The sequence below is a fragment of the Procambarus clarkii genome, chromosome 35 (assembly GCF_040958095.1).
Source record: "Procambarus clarkii isolate CNS0578487 chromosome 35, FALCON_Pclarkii_2.0, whole genome shotgun sequence".
Lineage (NCBI taxonomy): Eukaryota > Metazoa > Arthropoda > Malacostraca > Decapoda > Cambaridae > Procambarus > Procambarus clarkii.
Genome location: NC_091184.1, coordinates 40,022,279 through 40,039,869, shown reverse-complemented (window position 1 = coordinate 40,039,869; position 17,591 = coordinate 40,022,279).

The window sequence follows — 17,591 nt, the reverse complement described above, 5'->3', positions numbered from 1 at the left end:
TACACAGATTAAGTTTGACCCTGGGGATATCAAAGAGATATTTATTTCTGGTGTGGTGATAATGGGTCCTATTACATCTGTCCAGGGAGAGTTTCAGAGCATGGTTTGCATTTAAGAACAGGGTTTTGTAAATGTAGTTGACACAAGAGAATGTGTGGAGGGAGTTAATATTTAGCAAGGTTAGGGATTTAAACAAGGGAGCTGAGTGTTGTCTGAAAGCTGAGTTAGTTATCATTCTGATAGCAGATTTTTGCTGTGTGATGATGGGCTTAAGGTGGTTTGCAGTGGTAGACCCCCATGCACAGATACCATAATTAAGATAGGGGTAAATTAGTGCATAATATAGTGAGAGGAGAGCAGAGTTAGGAACATAATATCTGATTTTGGAGAGTATACCAACTGTCTTAGAGACTTTCTTAGTTATGTGTTGAATGTGGGTGCTGAAGTTGAGTCTCTTGTCTAGGAATAGGCCAAGAAACTTGCCATCATCTTTATTACTGATGTTAATGTTGTCTATCTGTAGCTGAATTGCATTTGATGATTTGCTTCCAAATAAGATGTAGTAAGTCTTTTCGATGTTTAATGTTAGTTTGTTCGTTGACATCCATAAGTGGACTTTTTTTAATTCATTATTCACAACATTATTTAGTGTATGTGGGTTGAGGTTTGAATAGATAAGAGTAGTATCGTCAGCAAACAGTATCGGTTTGAGAATATTAGAGACATTAGGCAGATCGTTTATATATATAAGAAATAGAAGAGGTCCTAAGATGCTGCCCTGTGGCACTCCAACGGTAATTGGTAGAGTGGACGAAGTTGTATCATTGATGGTTACATATTGGTGTCTGTCACTAAGATAGGATCGGATGTAGTCCGATCGGATGTAGCGCAGTAATTTATTGTGCAACCCATACCCATCCTGTTACCAATAGTTTGTGCAACCCATGCTCATCCTGTTACCTTTAGTTTATTGTGAAACCCATAGTTGACAGAACCATTATTATTATTCACTATGATGAAGTTGCACACTTAATGCCTGAATATATATTTTGCTTGTATGTACTCGATATTTTTGTTCACTACCTTTTGTTCAAAATGGACTCGGTAAGAGATGCCGCAGTTTCGCATGATTACTAAATTGTCCTGGTTTCTAGGAACTGTGAGCATGGGTCTGAGGAAAAACTGTCCTTACTCTGAATACCGCAACGTCTGTGCTTATATGAATATATGTCACATACACATATTTTATAGCACACATTTAATTTGTATGTAGTTCTTTATTGTTAACTTACATAATCAAAGAACCTTGCAACATCTACATTCGAGGAAGGATTCCAGAAGCAGTTAACAACTGCCATTTCTTGTTTCTGGAATTCTTCTTTATGCTGTAGGTAAAGTAGTTAATAGAACTACTGTCTCCTGCTCCTGGGGTTAGTGGTTCGAGACTTCTTGTGCCCAGGGTGAATGTGGAGGTCAGTAGTTCGACCTTGGAGGTGGACCTCGATATACACCTAACGAATAGACATGCACAAGCTGCCTGTCCTCAGTGTATATTTTACACACACACATACACACACACACACACACACACACACACACACACACACACACACACACACACACACACACACACACACACACACACACACACACACACACGTGAGTGTGTGATTATGCGAGACTGGCTAACATCAGAACAGCCTTCAGGAACCTGTGTAAGGAATCATTCAGAACCTTCTATACCACATATGTAAGACCAATCCTGGAGTATGTGGCCCCAGCATGGAGTCCGTACCTTGTCAAGCACAAAGCGAAACTTGAAAAAGTTCAGAGATATGGCACTAGGCTAGTCCCAGAACTAAGAGGCATGAGCTACGGAGAAAGGCTGCGAGAAAAGCACCTCACGACACTAGAAGGCAGAAGAGTATGGGAGACATGATAACTACCTACAAAATTCTCAGAGGAATTGACAAGGTAGATAAAGATAAACTGTTTAACACGGGTGGTACGCAAACAAGGGGACACAGGTGGAAACTGAGTACCCAAATGAGCCAGAGGGACGTTAGAAAGAACTTTTTCAATGTCAAAATAGTTAACAGATGTAATGCATTAGGCAGTAATGTGGTGGAGGCTGACTCCATACACAGTTTCAAATGTAGATATGATAGAGTCCAGTAGGCTCAGGAATCTGTACACCAGTTGATTGACAGTTGAGAGGCGGGACCAAAGAGCCAGAGCTCAACCCCCCAAGCACAATTAGGTGAGTACACACACACACACTCACTCGCTCCCTCTCCCTCTTTAGCAGTCTCCGTGGTGTAGTGGTAAGACACTCGCCTGGCGTTCCGCGAGCGCTATGTCATGGGTTCGTATCCTGGCCGGGAAGGATTTACTGGGCGCAATTCCTTAACTGTAGCCTCTGTTTAACGCAACAGTAAAATGTGTACTTGGATGAAAAAACGATTCTTCGCGGCAGGGGATTGTATTCCAGGGACCATAGGATTAAGGACTTGCCCGAAACGCTACGCGTACTAGTGGCTGTACAAGAATGTAACAATTCTTGTATATACCTCAAAAAAAAAAAAAAAAAAAAAAAAAAAAAAAAAAAAAAAAAAATAAGGGAGGTGGTGGCCGAGTGGACAGCGCTCTAGACTCGTGGACCTAGGGAGTAAATGTTACTCCTACTGCTATGTAACAAGATTTTGTTGGTACATTTTCATGTAAATTCACAACTCTTCTCGCCGGAAACAAGTCATGAGAGAGCCACACAATAATTTTCGGATCTAACCTTCATTCTTTCTCAATGTGTTGTATACAATGAAATGATTATACATTGCTCTGTTGTGAACATTGTATACAGTACCTCAAGATATACATCCCACAACAGTTAACTAGCTCCCAGATACCTAATTAATTCTCTACTCTCTGTAAATGTTAATGTGATGTCACCGAGCAGTAAATAGGTACCTGGAAATTAGACAGTTGCTACGGGTTGCTTCCTGGTGTGTGTGTACTCACCTATTTGTACTCACCTATTTGTGCTTGCGGGGGTTGAGCTTTGGCTCTTTGGTCCCGCCTCTCAACTGTCAATCAACTGGTGTTCAGATTCCTGAGCCTACTGGGCTCTATCACATCTACATTTAAAACTGTGTATGGAGTTAGCCTCCACCACATCACTGCCTAATGCATTCCATCCGTTAACTACTCTGACACTGAAAAAGTTCCTTTTAACGTCTCTGTGGCTCATGTGGGTACTCAGTTTCCACCTGTGTCCCCTTGTTCGCGTCCCACCAGTGTTGAATAGTTTATCCTTGTTTACCCGGTCGATTGTTTTTTTTTGTGTGTGTGTGTGTGTGTGTGTGTGTGTGTGTGTGTGTGTGTGTGTGTGTGTGTGTGTGTGTGTGTGTGTGTGTGTGTGTGTGTGTGTGTGTGTGTGTGTGTGCGAGAGAAAAAAAATTAGTTAGTCAGTAATAGTTGATTGACAGTTGAGAGGCTGGCCGAATGAGCAGAGCTCAACCCGCGCCTGCACAACTAGGTGAATACTCTCTCACTCTCTCTCTCTGTCTCTCTGTCTGTCTCTCTCTCTGTCTGTCTCTCTCTCTCTCTCTCTTTCTCTCTCTCTCACCACTCACATATGTGTTGTATGTGGATGCTGAAGTTCAGTCTCTTGTCTCTGTATAGGTCAAGGAACTTTCCATAATCATTATTGCTAATGTTAACATTGTGTATCTGAAGTTGAATTCGGTTTCAGGATTTACTTTCGAACAAAAATAGTAGTCGGTCTTTTTTATGTTTGATGTGAGTTTGTTAGTTTACATCCATGAGTGGACTTTTTAAATCTATTATTTTCATTATTATATAGTGCGTTTGGGTTGGGGTCTGAATAGAGGAAGGTAGCATCGTCAGCACTTATGTTTACACTTATTGGAAGTATCTAAGTATCAACTAAAGTATCTTCACACTTGACTTAAACTTTAGTAGCTATTTTCTGGACCATTCCTCAAGTTTCGGAGGTCAACGAAGATGGAATTCACATGAAATAGCTTATGTTACCATCACTAATAATGTTGTGTTTTCTGTCTAGCTTCAGACACGGTCATGTTACAATTGTGTCTTAGAGAGTTGCGCGCAATTAAGCATGATAGAAATCACTTACAATTAATGCAGGATGGCAGAAAATCACTTACAATTAATGCATCAAGTTTGGAGACTTGAATTGAAATTGAAATTGAAATAAGTTTATTGAGGTAAAATACACACAAATGGATGAGGTAGCTCAAGCTATTCTCACCCCGCGTTCAGTACATCGTGTTAATACATACATAGACACACACACTTGTACACATTTTAGTGTAACAAGCAAGGCAAATAGTTCTGTCTGATGGGTAGAGGCAACTGCACTTGCAGCTGCACCCGTGTGGCGGTGTAGGAAACCATCAATGTATATGATTTGAGAGAGAGAGAGAGAATGATCTGTAGACAGAGCATCAATATGGCGTAAGGTATTGGGCTTTGCCTCAAGATGAAGCATAATAAAGAACCCGAATATCAGGAGAAAAAATTACATTAAAAACTGTCCACATGATACATATATATAATCACGTTTTAAACATTTTAATTGTATTATTTGCATATATATATATATAATTAGGAAGTAATGTTTATCTGGGTAAGTTGTCAGCTTTTATGAACTAATAGCTAGTGCGGCTTGTATATGGGTACATCCGGTCTCTTACCCTCGACTGCGGCGGTAACTTTATGGTCAGGAAGCCACAAATATTTACAGTTCAAGTTCAAGTATGTTTATTGAGACAAGAAAAAAATACAACTCAAAGGGGTAGAGTAACTTAGGCTATTTCTACCCCCTCTACTTCAAGTCCCTCAAGGGGCGCACAAATTCAGTAAGTACAAATAGACAATTAACATTACAAGAATCCCATTTAACATTGCAGGGTAATATAGTAAGTACAGCATACAATTGTTACACTCTTGGGGCAAAATTTTTGTAGCTCCTAAGTATACTGTCTATCATACCATTATCACACATACAAACAATTTGATGTGGTACATTACTTATTTCCTTATTTCTATAGTACTATATAGTTATCAATAAGTTGACACTCTAATACATAATGTTCTAAGGTGTGGGCGTGCGGCATACTACATAATTTACAATCCTTATCTTTTTCACTGACATCAACTCCGTATTGCCAGATATATTTGTATCCTAATCTTAATCTCATGTAAATTGAATCCTTCCAAGTTGACTTTCCTTTATCATAGGTGAAGGACGAGTTTGTATTTATTACTGAATAATTCTTAAGTGTGTTACTACTATCCACTATTGCCATTCTTTTTATCATTTCTTCATCTTCATTTCCTCTTATTAATGTTATATATACATGTACACATAATCATACATATATGTACATATATATACATATGCGGTAAATCCAGAGAAATGAAATATGGAATTTTCCGCATACAAATGATTATTGTTTCGTGATCGTCAATTGCATATATACATATACATACATATACATTCACATACATATTCAATCACCCACACAAATACACACATCAATAATCTTTGTATCACAAGTGATTCAACAAGAGGCTCACAAGTCACTATACTAGGCACTTTACATCTATGGTGAGTCGTCCAATTACTAGTCTTGCTCTACACCCACCCAACTGGGCGGCAGCTTTACAGTCATGTGCTCCACACCCACCCAACTGGGCGGCAGCTTAACAGTCATGTGCTCCACACCCACCCAACTGGGCGGCAGCTTAACAGTCATGTGCTCCACACCCATCCAACTGGGCGGCAGCTTAACAGTCATGTGCTCCACACCCATCCAACTGGGCGGCAGCTTTACAGTCATGTGCTCCACACCCACCCAACTGGGCGGCAGCTTAACAGTCATGTGCTCCACACCCACCCAGCTGGGCGGTAGCTTAACAGTCATGTGCTCCACACCCACCCAACTGGGCGGCAGCTTAACAGTCATGTGCTCCACACCCACCCAACTGGGCGGCAGCTTTATAGTCATGTGCTCCACACCCACCCAACTGGGCGGCAGCTTAACAGTCATGTGCTCCACACCCACCCAACTGGGCGGCAGCTTAACAGTCATGTGCTCCACACCCACCCAAATGGGCGGCAGCTTTACAGTCATGTGCTCCACACCCTACCCAACTGGGCGGCAGCTTAACAGTCATGTGCTCCACACCCACCAAACTGGGCGGCAGCTTTACAGTCATGTGCTCCACACCCAACCAACTGGGCGGCAGCTTAACAGTCATGTGCTCCACACCCACCCAACTGGGCGGCAGCTTTACAATCATTTGCATGAATTACTTACAGTAAGCAAATTTTAGATACTTCGCTAAGATTTCGGGCAGCACATCATTATAAATGAAGTACTTACACTTCTCTTGGACACCAATGATGGTGTTATCTCTGAATTCCGCGATTTTTTTTAAATTCCAGTACTGTATATAATGACGCAAAGTATGCGAATAGTTCTGCAATAGTGATCCTATCCTGCGTCATAATTTACATACATATCTACTTCTGTTTTGTGTATTAAAATTACTACATTTTTATGTTAATTTATTTCTGTAAATGATGATGATAAATTTCAATAAATGTAAGTAAGAACATAAGAACGGAAACTGGTCGCGTATATGGAAATGGTTGGGTACATTTCCTTTCACCTACCTAATGCGAATATTCATGTGTCCGGACACTGGCGATGGTGTGGTATTGCCTATTTATTTGACCATATCTTTGCTTTCATTTAAGATATGTTTTCCTTGAAATGTATTTACATTATCGTCTACATCTGTCTTTATTCTGAAATAAAAACCTTTGACGTTACTTTGCATATATGTACATTAATTATAAAATTGATTGGCTTGTGTGCAGGCCTTCACACTCCCTGAGCGAGCCATCAAGTAACTATAAAAAGGCATATATCTTCACTTTCACTTCAGTTATATTTATACCAAAGTATTAACATGCAGCTTATATGTCTTTCTGATGACATAAAAAACTTCGTTTTTTACAATATATAGATTCAATTAACATTGATTTTCAAAAGGTCATAGTTCCCATCGAAAGGGAGAGCGTCGGCCAAGAAGCCTTGTTTAAAATATGAATATTTTTCCTCTCTAATAAGGTATAATCTCTGTGATGCATTAACACAAACTATTTTATATCTGCCTTTCTGATAACATATATAAATATAATCTTTATTTGTGAATATTTGTTAATTAAGCAATATATCAGAGAGCGTGTAGGGTTCGGTGTTCTATGAACGAAAAGGACTGGAGTAGTTTAAATAGCGAACGCATACCAACGAATAACGCTAGTATCTATATAACAAATTTATTGTCATGTGGGATTTAACTTCCAGACACTTTTTTTTAATAAATATTAAATATTTTGTGGCTGTTTATGAAAAATATTATTATAAATACACATTCTACTTGTTAATATTACCAATTAAATTTGCGACAATTTGAGCCATGAAATACGACGACTGCATCACTGTGTACAGGAGGCTGTTATGGCAGCAAACACTCTCCAGGCGACCATATATCTTGGATAAGTCGCTCCACACAATTGTCGCTTGGACCGTCGACTTCCTATGGCGTCACCTCTCACATATTTACGTCTCATTTCGTTATGAAATTAGATTATTTCAGAGTAAAAATAGGTTTGATCATGTTCTACGTGTAGCACCAACATTATAGTAAGTAAATATACCATATTTCTTCATTACTTACGTAATGCTAGGACGATTTGGGTAGTTTTGGCCTGATTTGGGCGACTTGGGTAATTCTATGGACCCCTGGTGAATCTAGTGGAGAGGAGTCCTTCGTGTTAGTTATATATGCATTCTCTGCTTGAAACTTGAAGTAATTATGTGTTTGATGATAGTAGAATTAGTTTTATAATAGCAAGATATTATACCAGTAGTTATTAAGTAAATAAACACTGGTGAACATGAAATATGAGAGAAGGTGATGAGCCCTGCCTGATGGGATCATTTACTATCACCAAATGCCCCTGTTCACCTAGTAGTAAGGGTGTACCTTAGCTATACATACCCATTTCTAATTTATTTAGTTTGGTTTTATTTTGAAATTAAATCTGGGTGAGACATAAAATAAAAATATGCTGCACAAATGATGTTAGGTAAGGAAAAGGGTAAAAATGTCAAAAACTTTATTCATTGAATACTTAAAGCTATAATTATGACTATATAGACTACTAAAAAAGAGAGAGGGAAGTAGGGGTCTAAGACCTCTTCCTGTTATACAATTTGGGTGTGGAACAAGTAATTATCAAAAGAAGGCACCATCCCGGGAAGGCTATGTAGCAGTAAGGCAGTGAGGTGAGGCAGCTACTTATTTGAGAAATGCTTATTTTATTTACCTTATAAGCTGAGGCAACTTATTTTATTTGAGGAATACTCAGCTGATTCCTCTACATTTAGCATGGAACAAATTTGTGTCCAAGACCTCTTCCTGTTACTCAATTTGTCTGTGTGTAACCAAACTAGAAGTGCTCTACAAATCAAGGGACCCAGAATGTGGAATGACCTCCCGAATCATGTCAAAGGCTGTACCTCTCTCAACCAGTTTAAGAGTTAAACCAAGTACTGCCTAATTAACTCCATGTAACCTAACTTACCTCCTAAATGTCAACCCATGTCTTGCTATTTTTTAAACAACGCTGTTCACCAACATGTGCAATTGCTGATTTATGCTATGTTAACCCCCTTTTTGTATTTTTTATTCCTTCTTTCAACACAATTTATACCTAATCTCGATTGCTATTAAGTTTTAGTCTGTGTTTTTTTCCCCCCACACCTTGCCCGAAATGCTATGAGTATTAGTGGCTTTAGGTATTGTATGTACTAGCTCTGCCTATAAATCCAACATTATGTTTGTAAATCAACTGTATGTACTTTTCCTGAATAAAATGTATTTATTATTTATTTTTTAATCAGTAAGTATTAAAAGAAGGCACCAAGCTGGGAAGGCTATGTAGCATCATTGTGTGTAACAATAAACCAAATTTTTTTTTACAAATAATGCACCTGTATGGGAAAACAAATCCTGTCAGCTGTAAAAATATTGATGCAGTTATTTAAATGAAAAATATAATGAAAGAAATATTACTGGTTTATTTTCATCCTATCTTTTTGTACTGTACAGTATATCCAAGGAAGTGAAAAATTAAGACATAATGCACAATTTAATGAATGATTAGCATGGATTAGCAGTTCAAAAGAATATGACTTGTATTACATATCAACATGAGATCTTAATGATCCATGGTCAACATGATTTAATAAGGATAATACAGTACTGTATTTGTAATAATACAAACTATAATTTAAAATCTTTATTACTAATTTTTTTTATTAAGAAGATTAGGTATACACAGCAATGTGCTGCTACCCTATTCTTTATGGAATATTACACAGTGTAGATAAAAAACTAGCTATAAGTTTATCTAATACTCCCATCTCACAGGATGGTTAGACATACTGTACATGGAATCAATTTAGAAAATACCAGCCTCAATACAAAAAACAAATCAACTCTGACTAAACAACTCTAAGCAATTTTCACAAGAGGTAAGCACTGAATCATGGAAACATTATATTATAATTACTCTTACCAGTTTCTACAAAACTCCTCTCAAACAATGTATTTTTAAACATGTTTAGGTATACACAGCAATGTGCTGCTTCCCTATTCTGTATAAAGGACCACACAGTGTAGATCAAAAACCAGCTACAAGCTCACCCAACATCCTCACCTCACAGGATGGCCAGTCATACATGGAATTAGGAGAGAACAAAATACTTAATGCTGATCTATTAGCCTCCACTGGCAAAATCTGGGTGCAGCACAAGAATATCTTCCAATATTCCTGAGTGTATGAAGTAATTACAGAGCTCAAAGTACCTCATACCATTTGGTATGAAGTCACTGATAACAGGACAATCACAGATATAGTGTTGGAGAGTATGTTCTCTCAAGCAGGACTGAAAACAGATGTTTTTTTTTTCCACCAAGAGGGCTATAAACCCATGGAACGGCCTACCCGCTGAAGCCGTAAATGCCAAATTCCAGCTAAAAAATAACATTAATTCAATTGGCGGGCCCTTTAACAAGCCGCCGGCTTTCTGTCCTCTTCGAGGTCACTAGATAGTTAGTGGCCATTGGGTAAATTCAGTAAATATATACAATAATTGTCAGCGCATCTTCCGAGCAACAAGGACAGCCACACAGTATCTCTTAGAATTACGTAGGTAAACAACAAATGTAACATATTTGTTTACTACAATATCGGTGCTGGCTGTAGAAGTTGAAAAAACATTGTTTTACTTCGAAATATACTAATTTTATAAGAAAATTCGACGTAAATAGGAGGCAGTAGAGCTCCTATAAGCCAGCGCTAAATCTTCAATATGAAGAATGTTGCTGCTCTCTGATTGGCCAAACAAAACACAGTAGTGACCTCTATCGGCACGCAGGTGAACCAACAATTTTCTTCCTAAGTATACCTTATTGAATCGCACCTAAGCATCTTCTTAGGGCGCACTTAGGAACCTTCGTAGCAAACCCACTTACGAAGAAATACACAGAGCTTCCTGAATCTAGGTCCAGGTACCTATTGACTGCTTATATATATATATATATATATATATATATATATATATATATATATATATATATATATATATATATATATATTTATATATATATATATATATATATATATATATATATATATATATATATATATATATATATTATTAAATATGACCGAAAAAGTAAGATTAATAATTCTAACACGAATTTTCTCAATCTTTCGTACATTTCTTTTCACTGTTGGAGGTAAATCAAAAATCAATTCTCCAAAATTCATTTTTATTTCTAGTCTGACGCGACACGAGCGCGTTTCGTAAAACTTATTACATTTTCAAAGACTTTAGTTCACAAATACACAACTGAATAGAACTTACGCATCTCCGATTTTATATCTACATTTGAGTGAGGTGGAAGGGGTGATGTGGCATTAACACAAGACAGAACAAGATGTGGCATTAATAGGGTATTAATTTTATCAACACAAGACAGAACAAGGGTATTAATAGGGTATTAATTTCATCAACACAAGACAGAACACGAAACAATGGATATTGAATAGAAGTGTTTGTAGAAAGCCTATTGGTCCATATTTCTTGATGCTTCTATATTGGAGCGGAGTCTTGAGGTGGGTAGAATATAGTTGTGCAATAATTGGCTGTTGATTGCTGGTGTTGACTTCTTGATGTGTATTGCCTCGCAAACGTCAAGCCGCCTGCTATCGCTGTATCTATCGATGATTTCTGTGTTGTTTACTAGGATTTCTCTGGTGATGGTTTGGTTGTGGGAAGAGATTATATGTTCCTTAATGGAGCCCTGTTGCTTATGCATCGTTAAACGCCTAGAAAGAGATGTTGTTGTCTTGCCTATATATTGGGTTTTTTGGAGCTTACAGTCCCCAAGAGGACATTTGAAGGCATAGACGACGTTAGTCTCTTTTAAAGCGTTCTGTTTTGTGTCTGGAGAGTTTCTCATGAGTAGGCTGGCCGTTTTTCTGGTTTTATAGTAAATCGTCAGTTGTATCCTCTGATTTTTGTCTGTAGGGATAACGTTTCTATTAACAATATCTTTCAGGACCCTTTCCTCCGTTTTATGAGCTGTGGAAAAGAAGTTCCTGTAAAATAGTCTAATAGGGGGTATAGGTGTTGCGTTAGTTGTCTCTTCAGAGGTTGCATGGCTTTTCACTTTCCTTCTTATGATGTCTTTGACGAAACCATTGGAGAAGCCGTTATTGACTAGGACCTGCCTTACCCTACAGAGTTCTTCGTCGACTTGCTTCCATTCTGAGCTGTGGCTGAGAGCACGGTCGACATATGCGTTAACAACACTCCTCTTGTACCTGTCTGGGCAGTCGCTGTTGGCATTTAGGCACATTCCTATGTTTGTTTCCTTAGTGTAGACTGCAGTGTGGAAACCTCCGCCCTTTTCCATGACTGTTACATCTAGAAAGGGCAGCTTCCCATCCTTTTCCATCTCGTAAGTGAAACGCAGCACGGAACTCTGCTCAAATGCCTCCTTCAGCTCCTGCAGATGTCTGACATCAGGTACCTGTGTAAAAATGTCGTCAACATACCTGCAGTATATGGCCGGTTTCAAGTTCATGTCGACTAAGACTTTTTGCTCGATGGTACCCATGTAGAAGTTTGCAAACAGGACACCTAGGGGAGAACCCATGGCGACCCCATCTACTTGCTTATGCATGTGCCCATCCGGGCTCAAGAAGGGTGCCTCTTTAGTACAAGCTTGGAGTAGTTTCCTCAGAATATTTTCTGGTATGTCAAGAGGCTAGCCAAGACCAACTACAGCATGATTTGAATGATCTCCATGAGGAAAACAACCTTCGGAAAACTGATGAAGCCTTAAAAAAGCAGGAGGAAGCTCTCAGCAAAATGACTGCATGTATCAGTACATTTTCAGCTCAACGTTCCGTCTCCCAGGAGGAACAAGACCAGCAAAAGCTGCTAGACTCTGTTATCGTGTCGTCCCAAGATATACCTGTGGAACATGAAGGTGAAAATTGTTTCGAAATAGCTCAGGATCTCTTAAAAAACAAACTGCAGCTCAATCTAAACAAAACTGACGTTATTGCTGCCTACAGAGTAGGCAAAAAGAATCCATCAGGTCTAAATCAACGGAAAATTCGCCTGAAGCTGTCTTCCCAGTTCACGAAATCCAATCTAGTCCGGACAGCTGCATCCCTACGGAAGGGATTATACATCAACGAGTGCTTGACTAGGAACAGACAGCAAATCCTCTACCGCCTGCGTCAAATCCGGCAACAAAACCCAGATGCTATTCATCAGTGCTTCGTTAGAGATGGTCTGATAAAGGTGAGAAAAACCGCAGAGGGCAAAATGTTTACTATTACTAGAGAAGAAAACCTCAACACTTTCCTCTCCCAATGTGGTTTGTCTCACCATATTATCACTCTCAATGAATTAACTTAATTAACCCCCTGTCAACTAGTGGGGCTAGGTATCCTAAGTCTCCTTGGTTCATTTTCTGACTTAATTTTTAACTTACTCTTACCTAGTCATTTACCGAAATTATTTAATTGAGTTATTAAGTAGTTCTTCAGGTCTTTTTAATTATACAGTCATTACTGAACTATCTATAGTTATTAATCATTAGCTTAAATTTGCCTATGTTTATTATTCAACATTTCTTTGATTTCATTTATTACCTAGGTTGCCTAGCCTTGCCATGCTCCCTTACTCCATTGTACCCCTGGCTTTGCCTGCATCTCAAATTGCAAATTGTTACTTACAGTGTACCTGTGAGTACTCGTATGCAATCTACCTCATTTTTGCTCAATTTGTTTTTTGTTTTTTTGTATTGCTTAGTCTTGCTTATATTTTTTGTTTTGTATTTCCATATCTTGTGTTTTGTATAGTCCATGTTTACATGTTTTTTCTTTAATCTCATTAATTGCCTAGGTTGCCTAGCCTAGCCATACTCCCTTACTCCTTTGTACCCCTGTAAGCCCCTTTTGTGTTTGTTTTGTACAGTATTGTGTATATATTTTTCCCTATTTTATAGCTTTTTTCTACTTATTTCTGATTCTACAATCAGCTTTTTTTATGCAGTCAAGTATAGACCCTGAACTTAACCTCTTATCCACTATCTATGACAATAATCACTTTAATGATCTAAATTGCAGATATTTTGCAGCACATGATGTAAACAATGTATTAACTCATAATCACAATATCTCTGTAATCAATTTGAACGTTAGATCCCTAGGTAAACACTTCGATGATGTTAGTGCCTTGATTGAAACTATTGGCAACAAATTCTCTTTTATTATACTTACTGAAACATGGTTGAAAGAGGATACTACTCAACTCTTTAACATGCCTAACTACTCAGCAATTCACAACTGTCGTCAACTTCAGAGAGGTGGTGGCACTGCTCTTTACTACCACCAAGAACTAACATGCTTAAAAGAAATTAGAACTAGAGACTGCTATGGGGAGTATATCTTCGCCAGCTTCAGAGTCAAGGGTGCCGAGTCTGTCCTGTCTGTGGGTGCAGTCTATAGAATTCCCAACACTGATGTGTCTGGATTCAACTCAAACCTTAGAAATCTAATACTTGATAACAGACTGAACAAAAACCACCTAATTATCGCAGGGGACTTTAATATTGACCTCTGCGAGCCAGAACACCCTACTGCTGTTAGCTTCCTCAACTGTATGAATTCCTGCCTCCTCATACCCTTAATCACTAGACCTACTAGAATCACTGATAGCACTGCCACGACTCTAGATCACATCTGGACCAACATAACCTCTCCGCTTACTTCAGGTATAATCACCGATAGCACTACAGACCACTACCCCACATTTCTCTTAACTAACATTAGCAAACCACCTCTAGAAACAAGGGAGTTAAGCTTTAGGCTGCACAATGAAACTGCTATAAACAATTTTATAACTGCTGCTGATAATGTCAACTGGGAGTCCGAGTTAGGTAACATAGGGGACATCAACCTAGCAGTGCAATCTTTTCTACAAACAACTCTTAGCCTTTATAACACCCACTGTCCTAGGCTTACAAAACAAGTCACAAGCAAAAGGCTTAACAATCCTTGGCTTACAAAGGGAATACTGAAATCCATTAACAAAAAACACGACCTTGAGAAGAAGTATAGGTTAGGAATTGTCTCCAAAGAATTCTCAAAGAATTACTCATTATTGCTATCTAAGATAATTAGACGAGCCAAAACTAATTACTACGAAGTTAAATTTACTCAAATAAAGAGCAACATTAAACAAACTTGGAGCACAATTTCACAAATATTGGGATCAAAGAAATCTTTAAATAACAAACCGACTCTCCTGTCTAATAACGATGGTCAGCTTTCAGCCTCTGATTCTGCTATTGAGTTTAATAGGTTCTTCTCTTCCATTGGTTCATCCCTTGCAAATGATATTCCATCTTCCAGTACTGACATTAAGGACTATCTTACAGGTAACTATCCACAGTCTCTGTACCTAAAGCCTATTAACTCCGCTGACGTCAATGAGATAATCCTTTCCCTTAAAACCAAGTCTGGTGCCCTTGAGGAGATACCAACTTTAATTTACAAAAAAGCCTCCAGATCTTTAGCCCCTGCTATTGCTTTGCTCTTCAATAAGTCACTTGAACTCCAAACCTTTCCAGATATTCTAAAAAAAGCGAGAGTAACGCCTGTCCACAAATGTGGTGACCCCACAGATGTTAACAACTACAGACCTATATCAATCCTGCCAAACTTGTCAAAAATTTTTGAAAAACTTATATACAAGCAGCTTTACTCATATCTAGCCAAACTCAATATACTTAGCCCTTGCCAATATGGCTTCAGACCCAAAAAAAGCACTAACGATGCACTTATTAGTATGCTTAACTCGATTCATACAGCTCTTGATAAAAAGGAGTTCCCTGTTGGGTTATTTGTGGACCTGCGTAAAGCTTTTGATACTGTCAACCACCATAACCTTCTTCTTAAATTACATCATTATGGAGTCAGAGGACACTCCCTACAATACCTCGAGTCCTACCTTACTGACAGGCTCCAATATGTTTCTGTGAATAATACAATTTCTCCCACCCTACCCATCAACATTGGTGTTCCTCAGGGCAGCATACTTGGCCCTCTCCTCTTTCTCATCTACATTAATGACCTTCCAAATGCCTCCCAACACCTCAAACCAATTCTATTTGCTGACGACACAACCTTCATTTACTCCAGTCCTGACCCTCTTGCTCTAAATGCCACAGTAAATACTGAGCTAAATAAAGTCCATCTTTGGCTAACTGCCAACAAACTCACCCTTAACATTGACAAAACCTTCTATATTCTGTTTGGCAATAAATCCTCTAGTCTTATAAATCTCAAAATAAACAATACCCAAATTTGTAACAAATTAGATGGCAAATTCCTTGGCATTCTCATTGACCACAAGCTGAATTTCCAGGGACACATTCTAAATATATCTAAAAAAGTTTCAAAAACTGTGGGCATTCTTTCTAAGATCAGATATTATGTACCACGCCCTGCCCTGGTGACTCTCTATTACTCCCTTATCTATCCTTATCTCAACTATGGTATTTGTGCTTGGGGTTCTACTACCCAAAATCACTTACGTCCTCTAATTACCCAACACAAAGCCGCTATTAGAACAATATCCAACTCTGGCCCCAGACATCACTCGGTACCCCTACTCAAATCTCTTAATATGTTAGATATTAAGTCTCTGCACATTCTCTCATGTGTATTATACATATATAAAACGCTAAACTATAATGCCAATCCTGATCTTAAAAGCTTCATAGTAGGTTGTAACAGAACCCATGAGCACCACACCAGAAATAAATACAGTTTTGATATTCCTAGAGTACGTCTTAATCAAACTAGAAATGCTCTGCAAATCAAGGGGCCCAGAATGTGGAATGACCTTCCCAACCATGTTAAAGACTGTACCTCTCTCAACCAGTTTAAGATAAAAACTAAACACTACCTAATAAATTCCCTGTAATCTACCTCACTCCTCTATTGTCAACCCATGTCTGTTATTTTTTTTTTTTTTTTTTTTCCTTTTTTAATCAACACTGTCAACCTATTGTATTTGTGCTGCTTGTTCAGTCATGTTTCCCCCCTTTTTTTTTATCTTTATTTGTATTTGTTCTCAACATCTTTTATTCTTTATGCTCAATTAGTATTAAGTTCTAGATATTAATGTTTTCTTGCCCGAAACGCATTGCGTAATAGTGGCTTTAGGCATTGTATGTACTAGATCTATCTATATATCAATCCATTAATGTAACTTCACTTGTATGTATATACCTTACCTGAATAAACATCTGAATCTGAATCTGAAAAGAGGAGTACAAGCTGGATCACGATACACTCTGTCGGCTATCATTCCGATTGTCTCGTCCACAGGTACGTTGGTAAACAGCGATTCTACGTCCAACGAGGCTCTTATCCCTGTGGCCCGTGTGCCCCGCAGTAAGTCAACAAATTCCTTTGGAGACTTCAGGCTAAAGGCGCAAGGAACATAAGGAGTCAGCAGGCCGTTGAGTCGCTTCGCCAGTCTGTACGTGGGTGTGGGTATCTGGCTAATGATTGGCCGAAGTGGGTTTCCAGGCTTGTGTGTCTTGACATTTCCATACGCATATCCGGGTTTATATTCCCCAATGATCTTTGGCAGGCGGAGTCCGGATTTCTTGGCGTTCACAGTTTCGATCAGTTTGTTGACCTTTGCTTTTAATTCGGCTACAGCCGAATTAAAAGCAAAGGTCAACATGGCAAATGATCCTGTGTCACCCCTAGGAGATTCCTGGGGCACCCTAGGAGACATTGGGACACCCTAGGAGAATCCTGGGTCACCCTAGAAAACTCCTGGGTCACCCTAGAAGACTCCTGG